At 40.1% G+C, this 16,326-nt stretch overlaps 1 protein-coding gene across 2 annotated transcripts in view; it reads left to right on the top strand.

The window, feature by feature from the left end:
• Positions 1-16,326, top strand: part of impact (impact RWD domain protein) — a 69,228-nt gene that overhangs the window by 8,451 nt on the left and 44,451 nt on the right. The window lies entirely within an intron of this gene.

Below are 16,326 nucleotides of genomic sequence, written 5' to 3'. Positions count from 1 at the left end.
AACCTATATCTACACAGGCTATGTGGTGAGAAGTTTGTACGTTAAATAATGATTTTTTAATAATTCAATAAATATTGCGGTTTTATGCAAATTATTCTTCTGCCTCTAAATCATGCATGCAAAGTTACACGTTCATGGCATTTGGCAAAGATGTGGAGGGTTAGTCAAAGTATCACTGAAACCAATTTTATTCCAATCGGCCAAAGGGGGGCGCTATACGAAGCGTTTGAAAATTCAAACTTCAAACGGGCATAAGTCATGACTCGTTTCGTTTGAAGACATGCAACTTGTTACACGCGTGCTTTGACTCAAGCGGAAGACATCTGTGTCGTTGTTAAGTAAGCTCCGCCCTTCGATTTTCCGCCACTTTGAGCAGTTTGTAAAACGCGTAAACCCGCTTTTATTCTGGAATTTTCGCGTTACGTGCACAAAACATTTTTTTACATGAACTTTGGACCGATATCTAAAGATCTGTCAGATCGGATTTCTTTAACATTGAAACATGCTTTTTTAAATAATTCAAACAATATTGCATTTTTATGCAAATTATTCTTCTGCCTCTAAAACATACAAGCAAAGTCACATTTTCATGACAAAATAGTGTAGAGGGTTAGTTCAAATATCACTGAAACCAATCTTACCCCAAATGGCCAAAGGGGGGCGCTATATAATTTTGAGCAGTTTGTAAAACGCTTAAACCCGTTTTTATTCTAGGATTTTTTTTGCAATTTGCATGAAACATTCTACACGCAATCTAAGGACCTTTATCTAACATGCCTATGAAGTGCACACAAAAAAATTATAAAATAATAATAATAAATATAGCTGCAAGCAGCGATAAAGTGTCCAAAGCCAAAAACACCTCAAATCATGAACACAGCCTGGGATGTGCGTGAAATCTTGCAAGCACATTCCCAATAGGTCAAGGAACAGATACCAACCTTCTCACATTGGCCTGTTATAGCGCCACCAGCGGGTCAACTTTTGCACAACACATTTTTGGAACAAAATGGACCAATCTTTGACGTCAGTAACGTCAAAGAGAGCACTGCCTGCGATCTTGACATTTTGTGCTTTTATAGCCATTGTTTTCCGGCTTGAAGCGAGCCCACAATTGTTTCGAAGGAACAATATTTTTCTAGTTGTGGGCTCGCCTGGAAGGCGAGCACACGTATGTTATCTTCATTATTTATAGTCAGTCAGTCAGTATCTCCTCAAAACTTTGGCGCGATTCATCTCTTAAACGCTTACACCTTTCAACACCATTCAAATTTTTATGTGTTCAGCTTACTGAGGACACGTGTGCTTGTACTTTTGGTTTTGAAATGTTTTGTAGTATAAATATAAAAAAATAAAAATGTTTAACTTTAAGCACCCAATGCATTTCCAATGGGTTTAGTAGAGTGGAGAGAAGGATAATAGACCCATGTTTATGTTAAGGCGCTGTGGCTGCAGTGTTCACACTTCAGATATGCTATCTATATCATTGCGTTCACACAGGTCTGCTCTCTGATTTGATCCAAATGTCTAAGCTGTGTGATGTATAAAACTATAGTTATAGTTAAAACTATAAATAAATGTCCCTCTCCACTCTACTGATTACACAGCTGTGATCAAGAATCAAGTCCGGGCGATGGGATGTAAATCCCATAGCCATATATCCTAGAGCCCGCAGGGACAGTCAGCCATATTAGTGGTTGTTGTTGGTTGTCAGGGAGATATCAAAACCAATGCATTTCCAAGTCAGATCCACAAACACAATAAAAGCCATGCTCCACTCCTCAGTCTGGAGTGGCCACATAGAAGAACGCCTTGGTTATAGACATAGTGGAGGACAGATGTGATCTGGGATTGTTAGCCTACAGTATATGCACTCAATATACTCCACTACAGTTGGAGTCCATTTGACAGTTGCTGGTTCCCAAACACAGAATCAAAAATGTAGATCTAGAACACATAGAATATGTACAGTACAGTAAGGTTCAGTAGAGTACAGTAAAAGTACAGTAAGGTTCAGTAGAGTACAGTAAAGTACAGTAAGGTACAGAAAGGTACAGTACAGAAAGGTACAGTAGAGTACAGTACAGTAAGGTACAGTAAAGTACAATACAGTACAGTAAGGTACAGTAGAGTACAGTAAAGTACAATAAAGTACAGTAAAGTAGAATAAAGTACAGTAAGGTACAGTGGAGTACAGTAAAGTACAGTAGAGTACAGTAAAGTACAGTATAGTAAGGTACAGTAGAGTACAGTACAGTAAGGTACAGTATGGTACAGTAGAGTACAGTATAGTATAGTACAGTAAGGTACAGTACAGTACAGTAAGGTACAGTAGAGTACAGTACAGTAAGGTACAGTAGAGTACAGTAAAGTACAGTAAGTTACAGTAGAATACAGTAAAGTACAGTACAGTAGAGTACAGTAAAGTACAGTAAGTTACAGTACAGTACAGTACAGTACAGTACAGTACAGTACAGTACAGTAAGGTGCAGTACAGTATAGTAAGGTACAGTACAATACTGTAAGGTACTGTACCTTACAGTACCTTAAAGTATCCTATTTGTTGGGTTGGAATCGAGCCCACACTGTTTCGAAGGAACAGTATTTCTAGTTGTGGGCTCGCCTATAAGGCGAGCACACTTTAGATATTGTCATTATTTCTATACTAGGCAGGCATATCAAGTATCAAAAAACTTCGGTTCCTTTCTACTCCTACATACTTAGTGAGAAAATGAAAATAAAAACATCAATGTGTTCAGCTTACTGTGGCGAAGTATGCTATTACTTTTTACAGCAATCGGCCAAATGGTGGCGCTGTAGGAAGCCTTCGAAAGTGCGATCTTTGAACAGGTATAGCTCATGCTGTGTTATAAATACAGCCATGAAACCTGTATACACTTATGCGTCTCCTCATGCCAAACAACTTTTACCCTCTAACTTTTGACCTCTGACCTTTAGGTCTCCCACAATTCGGAATTATATGAAAAACAGTAAAAATCTATCTCCTCCTGGGATTTTCGCGTCAAGTGCACAAAACTTTTTTCACATGAATTTTGGACCAATACGGTCAAACTGTCTGGTCGGATTTCTTTTAAAGTGAAATATAATTTTTTAATAATTCAATCAATATTGCGGTTTTATGCAAATTATTCTTTTGCCTCTAAATCATACATGCAAAGTTACGCGTTCATGGCATTTGGCAAAGATGTAGAGGGTTAGTCAAAATATCACTGAAACCAATCTTATTCCAATTGGCCAAAGGGTGGCGCTATACGAAGCGTTTGAAAATTCAAACTTCAAACGGGCATAAGTCATGACTCGTTTTGTTTGAAGACATGCAACTTGTTACACGCGTGCTTTGACTCGAGCGGAAGACATCTGTGTCGTTGTTAAGTAAGCTCCGCCCTTCGATTTACCGCCATTTTGAGCACTTTGTAAAACGCGTAAACCCGCTTTTATTCTGGAATTTTCGCTCCACGTGCACAAAACTTTTTTTACGTGAACTTTGGACCGATATCTAAAGATCTGTCAGATCGGATTTCTTTAAAATTGAAACATGCTTTTTTAAATAAATTCCATGAATATTGCAGTTTTATGCAAATTATTCTTCTGCCTCTAAATCATACATGCAAAGTAACATGTTCATGGCATTTGGCAAAGATGTAGAGTGTTAGTCCAAATATCACTAAAACCAATCTTACCCCAATTGGCCAAAGGGGGGCGCTATATCATTTTGAGCAGTTTGTGAAACGCTTAAACCCGTTTGGATTTTTTTTTTGCAATTTGCATGAAACATTCTACACACAATCTAAGGACCTTTATCTAATATGCCTATGAAGTGCACACACACAAAAAAAATAATAACCAGTAAGACTCCCTAATCGGGAGATAAGCGACCGTAGGTCTCGCTAGAAGAGGGCCATGTGAGAAATGAGGGGTGGGGTCTCCGCGTTGCCTTGGCGGACGAATAGGTACCGGCCCCGGCTCTCCCGGACGCTCCTAGGCCGAGTTAGGGCATTTTATGTGAGCTGCAGTGGAGGGGGTCCTCCACTGGGGGCGCCACCACTTTTGCATCTGTTCTGGAGTAGCAGGAGTGGGTGGTCCCCGGGAATTCCCCGTGAGCAGCCCCGTGGGGGTGGTCATTTGGTCATTTTTGCACATTTGGTATTTTTTTTACACCTGGGGGTCCCCCAGGGACCTGGGGGTCCCTGGAACTCCGGGGGTCCTTGGAGGTTGTAGTTTGGCAGGTAAGGAGTGTGTGTGCAAAATCTGGCATGGATCGGGGCAACGGTTGCGGAGATATGAGCAGGGCAAAAGTGTGACGTCTGACGTGTGACGGACTGACGCACGGACACCTGGTGGAGCTTTCTGTAGTAAGTGCGACCTACGGTCGCAATAATGAATATAGCTGCAAGCAGCGATAAAGTGGCCAAAGCCAAAAACACCTCAAATCATGAACACAGCCTGCAATGTGCGTGAAATCTTGCAAGCACATTACCAATAGGTCAAGGAACAGATACCACCCTTCTTACATTGGCCTGTTATAGCGCCACCAGCGGGTCAACTTTTGCACAACACATTTTTGGAACAAAATGGACCAATCTTTGACGTCAGTAACGTCAAAGAGAGCACTGCCTGCGATCTTCACATTTTGTACTTTAATAGCCATTGTTTTCTGGCTTGAAGCGAGCCCACAATTGCTCGCCTATAAGGCGAGCACACTTTAGATATTGTCATTATTTCTATACTAGGCAGGCAGTCAGTGCAAGTATCAAAAAACTTCGGTTCCTTTCTACTCCTACATACTTAGTGAGAAAATGAAAATAAAAACATCAATGTGTTCAGCTTACTGTGGCGACGTGTGCTATTACTTTTTACAGCAATCGGCCAAATGGTGGCGCTGTAGGAAGCCTTCGAAAGTGCGAACTTTGAACAGGTATAGCTCATGCTGTGTTTGAGGTAAAGCCATGAAACCTGTATACACGTATGCGTCTCCTCATGCCGAACAACTTTTACGCTCTGACTTTTGACCTTTGACCTTTAGATCTCCCACAATTTGGAATTATATGAAAAACAGTAAAAATCTATCTCCTCCTGGGTTTTTTTCGTTACGCGCACGAAACTTTTTTCACATGAACTTTGGACCAATACGGTCAGATTGATCAACCAGATTTATTTTAAAGTGAAATATAATCTTTTAATAATTCAATCAATATTGCGGTTTTATGCAAATTATTCTTCGGCCTCTAAATCATACATGCAAAGTTACACGTTCATGGCATTTGGCAAAGATGTAGAGGGTTAGTCAAAGTATTACTGAAACCAATTTTAGTCCAATCGGCCAAAGGGGGGCGCTATACGAAGCGTTTGAAAATTCAAACTTCAAACGGGCATAAGTCATGACTCGTTTCGTTTTAAGACATGCAACTTGCTTACACGCGTGCTTTGACTCGAGCGGAAGACATCGGTGTCTTTGTTAAGTAAGCTCCGCCCTTCGATTTTCCGCCATTTTGAGCAGTTTGTAAAACGCGTAAACCCGCTTTTATTCTGGAATTTTCGCTCCACGTGCACAAAACTTTTTTTACGTGAACTTTGGACCAATATCTAAAGATCTGTCAGATCGGATTTTTTTTTTAAATTGAAACATGCTTTTTTAATAATTCAATGAATATTGCAGTTTTATGCAAATTATTCTTCTGCCTCTAAATCATACATGCAAAGTAACATGTTCATGGCATTTGGCAAAGATGTAGAGTGTTAGTCCAAATATCACGAAATCCAATCTCACTCCAATTGGCCAAAGGGGGGCGCTATATCATTTTGAGCAGTTTGTGAAACGCTTAAACCCGTTAGGATTTTTTTAGCAATTTGCATGAAACATTCTACACACAATCTAAGGACCTTTATCTAATATGCCTATGAAGTGCACACACACACAAAAAGAAAAATAATAACAAATATAGCTGCAAGCAGCGATAAAGTGGCCAAAGCCAAAAACACCTCAAATCATGAACACAGCCTGCAATGTCCGTGAAATCTTGCAAGCACATTCCCAATAGGTCAAGGAACAGATACCACCCTTCTTACATTGGCCTGTTATAATAGCGCCACCAGCGGGTCAACTTTTGGCACAACACATTTTTGGAACAAAATGGACCAATCTTTGACGTCAGTAACGTCAAAGAGAGCACTGCCTGCGATCTTGACATTTTGTACTTTTATAGCCATTGTTTTCTGGCTTGAAGCGAGCCCACAATTGTTTCGAAGGAACAATATTTTTCTAGTGACAATATCTAACCGTCATATCAAGTTCTCCTCAAAACTTCGGTTCCTTTCTACTCCTACATACTTAGTGAGAAAATGAAAATAAAAACATCAATGTGTTCAGCTTACTGTGGCGACGTGTGCTATTACTTTTTACAGCAATCGGCCAAATGGTGGCGCTGTAGGAAGCCTTCGAAAGTGCGAACTTTGAACAGGTATAGCTCATGCTCTGTTATACGTACAGCCATGAAACCTGTATACACGTATGCGTCTCCTCATGCCGAACAATTTTTACGCTCTGACTTTTGACCTCTGATCTTTAGATCCCTCAGAATTTGGAATTATATGAAAAACAGTAAAAATCTATCTCCTCCTGGGATCTTTGCGATACGCGCATGAAACTTTTTTCACATGAACTTTGGACCAATACGGTCAAACTAGTCTCGGCGGATTTCTTTTAAAGTGAAATATATTTTATTAATAATTCAATCAATGTTGCGGTTTTATGCAAATTATTCTTCGGCCTCTAAATCATACATGCAAAGTTACACGTTCATGGCATTTGGCAAAGATGTGGAGGGTTAGTCAAAGTATCACTGAAACCAATTTTATTCCAATCGGCCAAAGGGGGGCGCTATACGAAGCGTTTGAAAATTCAAACTTCAAACGGGCATAAGTCATGACTCGTTTCGTTTGAAGACATGCAACTTGTTACACGCGTGCTTTGACTCGAGCGGAAGACATCTGTGTCGTTGTTAAGTAAGCTCCGCCCCCCGATTTTCCGCCATATTGAGCAGTTTGTAAAACGCGTAAACCCGCTTTTATTCTGGAATTTTCACTCCACGTGCACAAAACTTTTTTTACGTGAACTTTGGACCGATATCTAAAGATCTGTCAGATCGGATTTCTTTAAAATTGAAACATGCTTTTTAAAATAAATTCAATGAATATTGCAGTTTTATGCAAATTATTCTTCTGCCTCTAAATCATACATGCAAAGTAACATGTTCATGGCATTTGGCAAAGATGTAGAGTGTTAGTCCAAATATCACTAAAACCAATCTTACCCCAATTGGCCAAAGGGGGGCGCTATATCATTTTGAGCAGTTTGTGAAACGCTTAAACCCGTTAGGATTTATTTTTGCAATTTGCATGAAACATTCTACACACAATCTAAGGACCTTTATCTAATATGCCTATGAAGTGCACACACACAAAAAAAATAATAATAATGAATATAGCTGCAAGCAGCGATAAAGTGGCCAAAGCCAAAAACACCTCAAATCATGAACACAGCCTGCAATGTGCGTGAAATCTTGCAAGCACATTCCCAATAGGTCAAGGAGCAGATACCACCCTTCTTACATTGGCCTGTTATAGCGCCACCAGCGGGTCAACTTTTGCACAACACATTTTTGGAACAAAATGGACCAATCTTTGACGTCAGTAACGTCAAAGAGAGCACTGCCTGCGATCTTGACATTTTGTACTTTTATAGCCATTGTTTTCTGGCTTGAAGCGAGCCCACAATTGTTTCGAAGGAACAATATTTTTCTAGTGACAATATCTAACCGTCATATCAAGTTCTCCTCAAAACTTCGGTTCCTTTCTACTCCTACATACTTAGACAGAAAATGAAAATAAAAACATCAATGTGTTCAGCTTACAGTGGCGAAGTGTGCTATTATTTTTTACAGCAATCGGCCAAATGGTGGCGCTGTAGGAAGCCTTCGAAAGTGCGAACTTTGAACAGATAGAGCTCATGCTCTGTTATACGTACAGTCATGAAACCTGTATACACGTATGCGTCTCCTCATGCCGAACAACTTTTATGCTCTGACTTTTGACCTCTGACCTTTAGATCCCCCAGAATTTGAATTATATAAAAAACAGTAAAAATCTATCTCCTCCTGGGATTTTTGCGTTACGCGCACAAAACTTTTTTCACATGAACTTTGGACCAATACGGTCAGATTGATCAAGCAGATTTTTTTTAAAGTGAAATATAATCTTTTAATAATTCAATCAATATTGCGGTTTTTTGCAAATTATTCTTCGGCCTTTAAATCATACATGCAAAGTTACACGTTCATGGCATTTGGCAAAGATGTAGAGGGTTAGTCCAAATATCACTGAAACCAATCTTATTCCGATTGGCCAAAGGGGGGCGCTATACGAAGCGTCTGAAAATTCAAACTTCAAACGGGCATAAGTCATGACTCGTTTCGTTTGAAGACATGCAACTTGTTTCACGCGTGCTTTGACTCAAGCGGAAGACATCTGTGTCGTTGTTAAGTAAGCTCCGCCCTTAAATTTTCCGCCATTTTGAGCAGTTTGTAAAACGCGTAAACCCGCTTTTATTCTGGAATTTTCGCGTCACGTGCACAAAACTTTTTTTACGTGAACTTTGGACCGATATCTAAAGATCTGTCAGATCGGATTTCTTTAACATTGAAACATGCTTTTTTAAATAATTCAAACAATATTGCATTTTTATGCAAATTATTCTTCTGCCTCTAAAACATACATGCAAAGTCACATTTTCATGACAAAATAGTGTAGAGGGTTAGTTCAAATATCACTGAAACCAATCTTACCCCAAATGGCCAAAGGCTATATAATTTTGAGCAGTTTGTAAAACGCTTAAACCCGTTTTTATTCTAGGATTTCTTTTGCAATTTGCATGAAACATTCTACACGCAATCTAAGGACCTTTATCTAACATGCCTATGAAGTGCACACAAAAAAATGATAAAATAATAATAATAAATATAGCTGCAAGCAGCGATAAAGTGTCCAAAGCCAAAAACACCTCAAATCATGAACACAGCCTGAGATGTGCGTGAAATCTTGCAAGCACATTCCCAATAGGTCAAGGAACAGATACCAACCTTCTCACATTGGCCTGTTATAGCGCCACCAGCGGGTCAACTTTTGCATAACACATTTTTGGAACAAAATGGACCAATCTTTGACGTCAGTAACGTCAAAGAGAGCACTGCCTGCGATCTTGACATTTTGTGCTTTTATAGCCATTGTTTTCCGGCTTGAAGCGAGCCCACAATTGTTTCGAAGGAACAATATTTTTCTAGTTGAACCAAAAGATTGTCATGGATGGAATGATGAAGCGATCAAATGTTATCAAATTATGCAGTTTATTCACACAATGTTAAGTGAAAATGAACATATGTGGGTCAGTGACGTGACGCCCCAAAAAATGTGTTTTTAAAAAAACTTTAAATTGCAGGCATAAAAGTTATTTACTTTTGTTCTACTCACTCTCAACCTTATGGAAATACATTTTGTTTTTAGATATTTTATTGGAATCAGACTTTATTCAGCAGTTTGTTGTACTTGTGCCTAAAATCGTCATATGGTGTGACATGAAAATAATTGTTCATAAAATGAAAATGGAGTACATCTTTCTTAAGTTACTCACTTTATCAAAGTCCTTTATCATAACTAACCAGTGATCCACTATAGTTTTTTGAAAATTAATTATATCTGTATATTTTTTTCATAATCGACACTCTGTGTGAGGCCCATGTTCATGATCTTACAACATATTTTAAATGTATTCTGTCAAAACTTTCTCTAAAATTACACAAATATTTGTGACTCTTCCTGATAATATTCTCTATGTAATCCATAAACATTTTTTTGGTTTAATCATTAATAAAGGTATGATTTCTCACTATTTGGAATGTCACACCAAATGATTTAGTGTCACACCGTATGATCATATCTTCATGTGTCAAAGCAAACTGTGTTTTAACCTACCTATTAGTGAGTACTGAACTTTACTGATTGATTAAACAATTACCCAGGATAACATGGCCTTAATATTTCTGAACAGGATATTATTGTAGGGCTTTAACATGGGATAAGAAAGAATTGTAGTAGTAGATGGATGATGAGGATGTGCACAGGAATGCTACGCACACCTAAGTCTTCTGCCGGCCCACGGCAGAAGGATCCTAAAGGGACAATAAGGCGCATAGCCACACTTGGAGCCAAGGCATTGAAGGCAACATTTTATTAACACCAATTAGTGGAAACAGAACTCAGCATTCAGGTAAATTGCTTTTTTCCGAAGTCTCCTGAACTTGAACACAGCATTTTGTGTTGAACAAATGTAATTAGGAATCATGACATTACACCACATCTCCACTAGCTAAAGAGTGCTGGGTTGCGCAACTCTGAAAATAGCTGATCTACAAGCTCTCGCAGCACAACGTGTTGAGAGCTTGTAGATCAGCTATTTTCGCTAGTTTTGTCTCGGGTCCTACCTTAACACTGTCCACTGTCCAGTCCAGTGAGTCAAAGTACAAAAGTATTAGATCAGATTAGATTATACATTTAGACTGTATTGTACATCAGCCAGTCGTATTTGGTGAGGGTAGCAAACCGGCTGCCTTGTTGCGGTTCTGCTATGCCACAGACAACCTCCTGCTCTTCGTAGAAAATGCAGTCTCGCCCCTTTGGCTCCTCTCTCCTTGCTGGGTCATTGTTTAGTTTCTCCCTGTACTTTCTCGTTCTCTCAGCACTTGTCATTTTCCAGCTGACAAAAGAAAATGGAATGTATAGTTTAAGACAAAGAGAAAATATTGTTTAGATTGAAACAATATGTTAAGGTTCCTGTGAAGGGGTTTCTGCTCTGTCTGATGAATTTGAAGTATCACTGAATGAAGCTAAATTACATTTTATGTAAAAATGTTTAAAACAAATGTTTAAATGTACAAAAGAAACATGGAACTTTGTTATTTGTTGTTATATCTGTAGTTAAATACAGTATAAATCATATGGTGTGACAGTCAAGTCATATGGTGTGACAAGCAGACATGTCACACCATATGATTAAGTGTCACACCATATTACTGTTTTCTCCATTTAGGTTTACCTTGAGGCTACTATGTACACATTAGCATGCTAACAGCATGCTAGCTATAACAAAGCAGCCTAGATCTACATGGAAATATGACCAAAACTTCAAATAACTTAAGCTTTTTTTAAAGAAAAGGTGTCACACCAAAAGACATCCAGAATGGTGAGTTTGTCAACGTTTCAACAAGATGGCATTTCATGAAAATGTTAAAATCATAACTCACCTCAGACACCTGTCTTGCAGTTGTGCTGGGAGTGCTGAATAGCCTTACAGAAGAAGGACCTCTCTAGCCAATAGGTGTCCAAATAATTGGGCCTGTTTAATTTTTCCAAACTAGTGTCACACCAAATGATTTTGGGTTGGGGGACAAAATGTTTTTGATCAGAAATGACTGAAAACATTATGCTTTGACTTTGAAAAGATATAGGCTCAAAATAGACATTTTTTTTTGCCTAAATTCATTTTCAAATGATTTTTAGCAATTCTTTTTCTTAGTTTTATTCAAGTTCCCACTTTGAGAAACAAGGTCAGGACAGTCACACCATATGAGTTTTGCCATGTTTGGTTGAAGATTCTGAAGAAATGAGGAATGAAATGTTTTAATCTTGAGTAAGTTCACATAAAGCTTAATGTCCTGCACAATATTCAGAAGGTTTTTGACAAATATATTTTTTATTTATACATGTTTGACACCGAGGACAGCGAAAACGTTACGTCACGTCACCCACCCATATCTGGTTGAATCGTTTTGTAACTGCCCCTTGGAAATAAATAACACTGAGACCAGACTACCTGTAATATCCACAACAGTTCTGTTGTCTGGGTATGAGGGCTAGTGAACTTTGGCAATGTAAAGGTATTTCTTCTCATGCAAATAAAGCTCCTTTGAATTGAATTGAACAATTGTAACAGAATGCAACATACAATTCCTTGAAATAATTTCCTTGAAATAAAATAATCTTTCTTCTTTTGTAACAAATAAAATAAATTATAAAATAAAATAAAACAAAATAAAATACAAATCTTTCAGTCATATGAATGACAGGCTGTTATTGATCCAGACCTGTAAATACAGTAAAAGACAAAGAATCATGAATATGCTATCTTTCAGTCATATTAATGACAGGCTGTTATTGATCCAGACAGTAAAAGACAAAGAATCGTGAATATGCTATCTTTCAGTCATATTAATGACAGGCTGTTGATTAATCCAGACCTGGCAGACCTGTAAATACAGTAGTAAAGGCAAACAAAAACAAAGAATCATGAATATTACTGCTTGAATATTAAAAACTAATAGTTTAAAGTGATCCCTGGCTAATACGACAAATATGCCTTAATACATTATAATTGTCCTCTATAACTACAATGTAAAATTAAAAACATCTCAAATATTTTATTTCTTCTAGAAATTGCTAATCTTTCAGTCAATAGGGGAAATGCCTGTCACAAGTTGATGATGTCATAAATGTTATGTGTGGTCTAATTTATGGAATGCATGTGCAAAATAAACCACAAACACATTTGAAATATTGATTTGATGCTCATATTAACCATAGGAAGTACTATGTTTGTTTTTATTTGCACATGCATTCCATAAATTCCATAGGGATAGATCACAAATTACATTTATGACATCATCAACTTGCGACAGGCATTTCCCCTATTGAGTGAAAGATTAGCTATTTCTAGAAGAAATAAAATATTTAAGGTGTTTTTAATTTCACATTGTAGTTATAGAGGACAATTATAATGTATTAAGGCATATTTGTCGTATTAGTCAGGGATCACTTTAATAAATCAGCTATAGGGCTACTTACTTAATGTGAAACTTGAGTCTGAATATTCCCCACTAATCGCCTCAGGTCTGACCTGACTCTGACCACTGCGTTAGAGCACTTCACCTAACCTGACTCTGACCACTGTGTTAGAGCACTTCACCTAACCTGACTCTGACCACTGTGTTAGAGCACTTCACCTAACCTGACTCTGACCACTGTGTTAGAGCACTTCACCTAACCTGACTCTGACCACTGTGTTAGAGCACTTCACCTAACCTGACTCTGACCACTGTGTTAGAGCACTTCACCTAACCTGACTCTGACCACTGTGTTAGAGCACTTCACCTAACCTGACTCTGACCACTGTGTTAGAGCACTTCACCTAACCTGACTCTGACCACTGTGTTAGAGCACTTCACCTAACCTGACTCTGACCACTGCATTAGAGCACTTCACCTAACCTGACTCTGACCACTGCATTAGAGCACTTCACCTAACCTGACTCTGACCACTGCGTTAGAGCACTTCACCTAACCTGACTCTGACCACTGTGTTAGAGCACTTCACCTAACCTGACTCTGACCACTGTGTTAGAGCACTTCACCTAACCTGACTCTGACCACTGCATTAGAGCACTTCACCTAACCTGACTCTGACCACTGTGTTAGAGCACTTCACCTAACCTGACTCTGACCACTGTGTTAGAGCACTTCACCTAACCTGACTCTGACCACTGCATTAGAGCACTTCACCTAACCTGACTCTGACCACTGTGTTAGAGCACTTCACCTAACCTGACTCTGACCACTGCATTAGAGCACTTCACCTAACCTGACTCTGACCACTGCATTAGAGCACTTCACCTAACCTGACTCTGACCACTGCATTAGAGCACTTCACCTAACCTGACTCTGACCACTGTGTTAGAGCACTTCACCTAACCTGACTCTGACCACTGCGTTAGAGCACTTCACCTAACCTGACTCTGACCACTGTGTTAGAGCACTTCACCTAACCTGACTCTGACCACTGTGTTAGAGCACTTCACCTAACCTGACTCTGACCACTGCATTAGAGCACTTCACCTAACCTGACTCTGACCACTGTGTTAGAGCACTTCACCTAACCTGACTCTGACCACTGTGTTAGAGCACTTCACCTAACCTGACTCTGACCACTGTGTTAGAGCACTTCACCTAACCTGACTCTGACCACTGTGTTAGAGCACTTCACCTAACCTGACTCTGACCACTGTGTTAGAGCACTTCACCTAACCTGACTCTGACCACTGTGTTAGAGCACTTCACCTAACCTGACTCTGACCACTGTGTTAGAGCACTTCACCTAACCTGACTCTGACCACTGCATTAGAGCACTTCACCTAACCTGACTCTGACCACTGTGTTAGAGCACTTCACCTAACCTGACTCTGACCACTGTGTTAGAGCACTTCACCTAACCTGACTCTGACCACTGTGTTAGAGCACTTCACCTAACCTGACTCTGACCACTGTGTTAGAGCACTTCACCTAACCTGACTCTGACCACTGTGTTAGAGCACTTCACCTAACCTGACTCTGACCACTGCGTTAGAGCACTTCACCTAACCTGACTCTGACCACTGCGTTAGAGCACTTCACCTAACCTGACTCTGACCACTGCGTTAGAGCACTTCACCTAACCTGACTCTGACCACTGCATTAGAGCACTTCACCTAACCTGACTCTGACCACTGCGTTAGAGCACTTCACCTAACCTGACTCTGACCACTGTGTTAGAGCACTTCACCTAACCTGACTCTGACCACTGTGTTAGAGCACTTCACCTAACCTGACTCTGACCACTGTGTTAGAGCACTTCACCTAACCTGACTCTGACCACTGTGTTAGAGCACTTCACCTAACCTGACTCTGACCACTGTGTTAGAGCACTTCACCTAACCTGACTCTGACCACTGCGTTAGAGCACTTCACCTAACCTGACTCTGACCACTGCGTTAGAGCACTTCACCTAACCTGACTCTGACCACTGTGTTAGAGCACTTCACCTAACCTGACTCTGACCACTGTGTTAGAGCACTTCACCTAACCTGACTCTGACCACTGTGTTAGAGCACTTCACCTAACCTGACTCTGACCACTGTGTTAGAGCACTTCACCTAACCTGACTCTGACCACTGTGTTAGAGCACTTCACCTAACCTGACTCTGACCACTGCATTAGAGCACTTCACCTAACCTGACTCTGGCCACTGCATTAGAGCACTTCACCTAACCTGACTCTGACCACTGCATTAGAGCACTTCACCTAACCTGACTCTGGCCACTGTGTTAGAGCACTTCACCTAACCTGACTCTGACCACTGCATTAGAGCACTTCACCTAACCTGACTCTGACCACTGCATTAGAGCACTTCACCTAACCTGACTCTGGCCACTGCATTAGAGCACTTCACCTAACCTGACTCTGACCACTGCATTAGAGCACTTCACCTAACCTGACTCTGGCCACTGCGTTAGAGCACTTCACCTAACCTGACTCTGACCACTGCATTAGAGCACTTCACCTAACCTGACTCTGACCACTGCATTAGAGCACTTCACCTAACCTGACTCTGACCACTGCATTAGAGCACTTCACCTAACCTGACTCTGACCACTGCATTAGAGCACTTCACCTAACCTGACTCTGACCACTGCATTAGAGCACTTCACCTAACCTTCTAGAATGAAGTTACTTAAATGTTTAAAGGGTAGGCATAATAAGCTCAGGCTTCAGCCCTACACCTTTTTGGTCTGTCTACTATTATTTATTTTCTTTTCAATGAAAGAAAAGATAAATGCATTGTATTACTTTATTTTAATGACCAAAATAAACTACTACTACTACTACCTGACTCTGACCACTGCATTAGAGCACTTCACCTAACCTGACTCTGACCACTGCATTAGAGCACTTCACCTAACCTGACTCTGACCACTGCATTAGAGCACTTCACCTAACCTGACTCTGGCGTATTGAGGAACTCAATATGCCACCATCTGGCGGAGTCAGGTTACACCTGACGGTCGCTTATCTCCCGATTTAGGGAGTCTTACTGGTTAATAAGATGGTACCATTTCTGTCTACTCAGTCTGTGTCTCATTGGTAAGCTATGGACAGCTCAGAAACCTGCCTACCGAAGACATCTTCGATGGGGAGTCCAAGCTAATAGAAAATACAGTCTTTCTCTTCCTGGAAAGTCAAAGGTTGGGGGCCAGGAGGGCAAATTGTCTTGGACGAGTGGATTTTTGTCCTGGGGTTTTTAGCGAGGGTTCTGTCAGCATGCCTGTGTTAGCTGATCTGAGCGAACGGTTGGGGTTCTATGGGCCGATCAGGCTGTGGAGGCATGGAGGTG

Source organism: Nannobrachium achirus (assembly GCF_963921795.1).
Source record: "Nannobrachium achirus genome assembly, chromosome: 1".
Classification (NCBI taxonomy): domain Eukaryota; kingdom Metazoa; phylum Chordata; class Actinopteri; order Myctophiformes; family Myctophidae; genus Nannobrachium; species Nannobrachium achirus.
This window is presented reverse-complemented; position numbering and strand designations above follow the sequence as displayed.